General features: G+C 36.4%; 1 long non-coding RNA gene across 1 annotated transcript; it reads left to right on the forward strand.

The window, feature by feature from the left end:
* Window positions 1-1,992: 1,992 nt before the first annotated feature.
* On the forward strand, window positions 1,993-2,192 carry LOC109585209 (uncharacterized). Its single transcript, XR_002186383.1, has 2 exons — window positions 1,993-2,025; window positions 2,076-2,192. It is a non-coding gene; the product is annotated as an uncharacterized LOC109585209 (long non-coding RNA).
* The last annotated feature ends 5,051 nt before the right edge of the window (window positions 2,193-7,243 follow it).

Consider the following 7,243-nt stretch of genomic DNA (forward strand, 5'->3'; position numbering starts at 1 on the left):
TTGATGATTCTGGAATGACTTATGGCTTCACTTAAGGATTGATTCTCCTTTTTTGTACAAAGTTTGAAGTTTGAAGTGTGGGTGAATGCACCATTTAGGTTATTAAAAAAAACCCATATACTGTCATGGCTGCTGATGTTTAAACAGGTAAAAGAAGGTGCTAAATAAACTGTGAAAGACTTCTACGCACACATATCACTAGCAATATAAGGCAGTTATACACTCTCCCCTACTCCTTATCCACTCTTGCTATTACTTAATGACACTTCCTTTATGTCATTAGTCACATGCAATTCACCAAAATACTTCTCACTTTACTTAATACTTTCGTCTCATCTCTCTCTGTCTCTCCCTCATTCCAGATGCAATGATAGACACTGCAGTTGATGGTACATTGAAGGTGTGGTTGATTCACACTATTATTGAGATAAAGGATTTGACTGATCTGTTTGAAGAGAAGTCCAGGTTCTAGGTCCATCAAGTCCTCTCTCATTGACTTCGGAGTCAATTGCTGATTTCTCATTAGCTCTTGTTGTTCACAGAGACTCGTGGCATGTAATGATGATATTTATGTACAGTATACCACAAAAAAAGGCTAAGTAGGTACTGCGCAGTTACTTTTGTACTTCGTTCACACTGCGATTGAATTGTGTTGACGGTTTGCTTAGTGTACTCTGCGCATGTGCAGCGAGACAGTAGTGAATTGGGAGGTGTGGTTCAATTACCTTTTAATTACGTAAGAGTACGGTGAGAGTACAGTAGTAACCATAGTAACTATAAGCAACCAGCAGCTGGCTTGAGAAAGATTCGAGGAGACATCGAAGGAGACGGTGCTAGCTAAAGCCCAAAGAATCAGAGCCCATCATCATAGTACGAGGCTTGTGGAGAGTGATAGAGAAACGGAAAGAGTAAGAGTCACAGTACACCATGAGCCTGAGGCCAGACATTAAATCTCTGCAAATTAAATAGCGCCGTAATCTCTCACCTGTGTACCACTATAGATCTTACTTCTTTGTTTAAAGCGCCTTATTATCTTGTTTTCTTCAAAGAAGACCGCTCTTTGGGCGTTGCAAAAGCTAACAATATCATTATATTGGATAAGTGAAGACTTGTTGGAGCCTGGAACAGAGTGCTACGTAACATCCAAGAAAAATGTATTTGATGGCATTGTGGTGACTCATTGTAAGTCATAAAAACTGCAATATGTACAGTTATTATTTTCTTATAAATTTCATTACTTGATGTACATGTAGGGACTGAAATTGATGTGGATACAGTTGGCGAGAAGATCATTAATAAGCTTCATACTCCGGAGATGTTGAAGGGATTATTAAGTGATGAGTCAGATTCTGATGATGTGACAACTGATTGCACTAGTGCTAGCGACTGATATTGATAAGAGAAATGCTAAGAGGAAAAGGACTGATAGTAAATTACAATGCTATGTTAATGTGCATGTACGGTTATGATATATTTTAGGTGGTAAGCCAGCTAAGAAATGTATGATGAAAAAGCCTCTCAAGAAAACTAATAGACAGTGTAAGACCAGATCTAATGTGCATGAAGCTAAAGATGGTACTGCTGGAGTAGAATTGTTATTTTTTAAATTAATTTCCTGTATAGAGCAAAAATATACCATTAATGTTCTTGCAGTCTCACAAAATACAAGTAGCACAAGCAGTGCTGTTGTATCTCATGATCCAGACTGTTCTAATGTACCTAATGATCCAGACTGTTCCCCTATCAGCAGCGCTGTTGTACCAAATGGCCCCAGCTCCCCTACTACATGTACGTCTAGCACTCTGAGTACTACAATTACTTGTAGTTCAACTAAAGTCTCCAATAAACTTATAGGGGAAATTTTATTTAGTGATGATCAAGGTTTGATAAAGCATTCTACATGTACATTTTAAGAATTTATTTTCAATTATTTAGAGCTGCTAAATTCCCTGTGCACCAGGAATGACAGACTGAAGAGCAAAATCTGTGTTATTTTCCCATATAACATCAATATTCTCATACTTGGTTAGTGCATAATAACTTCATACTTCTACTATTCTTTGCTTATTCTATAGCCACCTAATATTCAACAGTTTCATCAACAGGCGTTATTTCCTCCTTTCAATCAACCCCAACCTCCTTTCAACCCTGCTGTTTCTATACCTCAAGATTTCTACTCTCCAGTCACTCAACAGCAATCACTTGCTCCCATCACTCAACAGCAGTCACTTGCTCCAATAACTCAACAGCAATCACTTGCTCATATCACTCAACAGCAGTCACTTGCTGCAATGACTCAACAGCAATCACTTGCTCCCATCACTCAACAGCAGTCACTGGATAGTGTCACTCAAGAGCAATCACTGGCTCCAATCACTCAAGCGTTACATGTACTTGCAATCCCTTCTTCAATAACGCCACATCCACTCCCTCCATCAATAACTTCACCTCCATTCTCTCATTCTATTACTCATACTCCTGCAAGTACACCACCTTTGTCTGATGGGTTGCTTGATCCAGATGAGGTCATTGCTAATTATCGTAAATTGCATTCCATATCAAACACAGGCAGATTAGCAGTGAGGCTTGCTTCTGTGTCATACTTTGGTAAAAATGTGTTGAAAAGATTAACTGTCTATGGCCTGAAAGGTAATGCTTCATTGCCAGGTAATAAAGTATGGGCCCTGAAGAAGAAACGTTGCAATTTATATCCACAGTAGGTTGACACTCCAGCTGAGTTTGAGCCTGTGTGGACAAAGTATGTGAATGCAATTAATCACCACGCTAGTGCCTTACACAAGAAGGATAAAGGTGGTGTGACACTAGAACTTAATTGAACTGTGACAAAGAGATTAATTCAACCAATTGAATTGATATTGAGATGACAATAAGATTAAATTTTGTAAAATTAATAATTAATTGAGTGGGTGTGCTCAAACTTAAGTCTCAGTGTGAAGTGTAAGTTCTCAAAGTAAGTGGGGGTAAGGCAATATTAACTAATATTAATATTAATCTAATAAATATTAACATTACTTTCACCATGCAATTATTGTTACTCTGTGTCATAAACTCTATTAGTTACTATTAATGCATGTACATGTACTTAGTATCCCCTCTACTATAGCTGCTGTTACAATTATCTACATTTACATTATTAAGTTACTATTGTAGAGTAACAGAGAACAAGGGTGTAAACTACATGTACATACTGTATATTACATATACATGTACCGGGTATAATGTTTATCTGACATTAGTTACTAAAAGTGACAATAAATCAGTATCTTGTTGGTCCACCATTTGCCTCTATCTCTTTAGGAACTACTTTCTTGAGGTGCCAGATGTATTTTTGACTTTGGAACATCAACTGTCCCCCAAAATTTCAAAATTCCGGATACTAATTCTGATTTTGTCTTGGGCTTCACAACTCTGCAAAAATACTCTTTTAGCACAGGTTCTCTATGGGGTTTAAGTCCAGACACTCAGCTGGTGTCTTCCACCAAGTAACATAGTTTCTCTCCAGCCAATTTTTCGCTATTTTTGATGCATGCTTAGGGTCATTATCATGCATGAATCGAGGATTGTTGTCGATATTAGTTACGTACGGTATAAGGCCACCAGTGAGAACTTCTATGAAGCCAGCAGCATTCATTTTACCATCAAATATTACCATAGGAGTTTTCCCTTTGCAACTGATTCCTGCCCGGACATGAACTTTTACTTGGTGCTTAGCTCTAATAATAAATACTTATAACCATTAAAAGTTACAAATTTATTATACTGCTACATATACATACAATGTACTGTATATATGACATGCTGTACATTTAAATAAAATACATAATACAATGATTAATGTGCATGTAAGTGACATACATGTACATGAACATACATGTATACATGTACATTAAAAATAGCTAACCGTGGCTTTGGTCTTGCTCAGAGGCGGATGCAGGATTTCACTGCAAGTAGGGCAAAGGTGTGGCTAAAAGTGGGAGTGGTCAAAAAATAGGTGTGGTTATGACCACACACACATGCCTTGCTCTTGAGTTTAAGCCTGCCATGACTTCTTTTTCAGCATTTTGGGGAAAACTTCAGTTGAGAAAGGCTCTGAACTACTCAATGAAGAGTTACCCTGCCATTCTTATGTTCAAAAGGAGAAAATTCAGCACCTAAAAACCTCTTTCAATATAGAGCATCTGTAGCTATAGGTGATTTAGCTGTTGAATGAGTCCTAGCTGTCTTTGATGATAAACAATGAAGCTGCTACTGGAGGAGTTAGTTATTCTAGCTGCAGGTTACTGTAGATTGTCTTCCTGATGTGACCATAGATATGGATCTATAAAGCTTACTGTGAATAAACCATGCAGTAGCAGCTTATTCTCTACTAATTATGACTCAGTGGAGCAAAATAATGTAGTTTTTATTATTAAAATTAGTTTAATCATGTAATAACTACTAAATAACTATTAAATAACTGCTAATTATGATGATGTAATCTTCCTGTAAGAAATTTTAGCAAGGCATTGCCCTCATTGCCTGCCCCTGCAGCTGCCTATGCTCTTGCTGGAGTTCCTTCCTTTCGACAACAGAAACGACGACATTCCAGCATCACACTATACTCATCAGTCCATAGGACATTTAGAAAGCCACCATCACTGCATGCTTCTTGTACATGCTCTTGTGCCCAGCGAAGTCTGTTCCCCTTGTTCACCTCTCTAATCAGCTGGCAGTAAGCGCTGCCATGAAAGGTCCATCCTACTTTCTCTCTTGATCGTAGAGTGGTCATTAAATTAAGGGGATGACCATTGTCAGCAAGGATTCTTTGAAACTGAATTGCTGTTGTTTCATTGTCAAGCTGCATTAGATTCTCAACTATTATTAATACATCATGAGTAATTTTAGTAGGACATCCAGATCTTGCATATTTAGATCACATTGAGTATAAGTGATCATAATTGACAAAAGGTACCTTATGGCGGATAGAAAAATTGATCTTTGTAGTCTAAAAAATTCAAATTCCTGAGGTCAATTTATCACAAAATTACTTCAGAGGATGGAAACAGTTACTATGTAACTTTCAGAAACAATAGATGTTTAACAGAGCACTCACAGGTTGATATTTTTATTAAAATCATGAATTTAAAAATCCACCATAAGGTATCTTTTGTCAATTATGGTCACATATATGGAATCAAAATTTGTCAACAAACCTACTTTACGAGCAATGTTCCCAGGTTCACGATACTTTCTTAATAGCCCACAAACTGACGAACATTAACTTTCAACCCTTCATCCTTCATTATTTCAACAATCCCTGTAGACCTATAACCTAATGCTACTATACAATGTACATGTACATTGTATATAGCCTTATACACTTGCAATATAAATGCACTATTCTTCGTTGCTTGTAGACAATAATTCTCCTATCACACAAGACTAAAGCCTCAACAATAATATCTTCACAGGTACCAAGAAGAAGTCTCAAGCAGTGAAAGATACGTGCCAAAAATAAGAACAGTAACTATAGTGATTGTACATCATGTGAAAAAAGAAAAACGAAGCATGAGCGAAGAGAAGCGAAGCACAAGCGAAGAGAAGCAAAGAATGAGCGAAGAGAAGTGAAGCACAGGGTAACAGTAGCAAAGGATTGTTATTACTGTACTGTAACTTTGCAATGCCTTGCTACTGCTACCGTAGTACTGTTTGCTACTGTACTCTACTTAGCTTTTTTTTGTGATACACTGTAGCTACATGAACATGTATGTTGTACAATGTAGATAGTTTGGAGTGGTTTAAATTTTTATAAAGGCTGTTTGATGTTTTACCATGCCCCGATCTCAAGTAAAAATGTTGGTTTATGTCGGTAGTTTGTTAAAATTTTACTTGCCTAAATTATCTACTTGGCACCTATGTACATGTACATGTACATGCAGAATGTGTAGTTCTTCATTGTAATTTTACTACCTGTACTTTTGCTTTTTTCTAATTTGCATGTACATTTATGTACACTTGTACATGTACATGTACCTACATACGTGCACGTACCTGTACACAGTTTTTCATTTTCTGTTTCTACATGCATATTATAGTTGTAATCTAATTATTAATTAATCTTCAATTTTATTTGATACAACTGTGTAACATACTGCATACTGTGTGTACATGTAGATATATGATATAAAGCAGTTGCTAATTCTTCCTTGTGAGCTGGGAGTAACTAAATGGAACGATAATTGGACTCGCCACGCTTGCGTAGGCGGCTACTAAGCAGTTGGGTTGTCATTCTGTCTGTCTGTCTGTCTGTCATTCTGTCACGAAAATTCCTGTTAATTCCTAGTCAATATCTTTTTTACTGAGCTCTCCTGAGTTATAATTCTTTTTAAGCTTTGAGAAAATGATAGTTTATTTAGCTCTGTTGTATTTTCATAGCAATCCGTGGTAGCAAAAGCTGAATATTTTCAAGAATAGACCACTTTTCCTAGCCAAATCTTTGTGTTTCACTCTATTTGGTCAAGATTAGCATTGATAGGTAGAGAAAAGTACCTAGATTAAAAAATGTGGGGATTTTCTAATCTCTTTTTTGTTTGCGAGTTACAGTTTCTCAAAGTTTGTGATTTAGCCTCTTCGAAAAATTTTCAGGCAGCACTGGGGAAAGCAAGAGCAACCAAACTATCTCAGTCTCTTTTAAATATCTACGCAAATTTCTTGTGCTTACTCTTTCTTTGAATAGAGCTTCAGATACTAAAATAAATTTCAGCTTTTCTTCTTTCTCCTACCCACGTGCCATGTTTATCACTGCTAGGCCGGTGCTGACCACACCTATAATTTATTTTATGGATCAGTGCAGTAATTGCATTGTTGCACTTTGTCAAAATCTATTATCCTTTTTTTAAATATCAAGTTGCTTATATATATAATATCATGATGGGGACAATACAAGTAACACATTATCCCTCAGGTGAATCTCAGCGGGCGAGTCCACGCACCATGGTGCTTCATTCCTCTCATGCAACATGGTGTTACTATTGGCATTCAATGGAACAGGTTATTAAACTAGCAGCTTAGTAAGCTAGTAATAATAATAATAATAATTTTAATAATAAATAATAATAATAATAAGTAAAGATTTATTTTATTTATTTTTAGTACTCTTCCTAAAATGATTGTTGATGGTTAGTTATTAATAATAGTTAATTAATTAATTGATTAATATTAGCTATTACATGAACTTCAGGCT

Source organism: Amphimedon queenslandica, unplaced genomic scaffold (genome assembly GCF_000090795.2).
Source record: "Amphimedon queenslandica unplaced genomic scaffold, v1.1 AMPQUscaffold_13102, whole genome shotgun sequence".
Taxonomy (NCBI): domain Eukaryota; kingdom Metazoa; phylum Porifera; class Demospongiae; order Haplosclerida; family Niphatidae; genus Amphimedon; species Amphimedon queenslandica.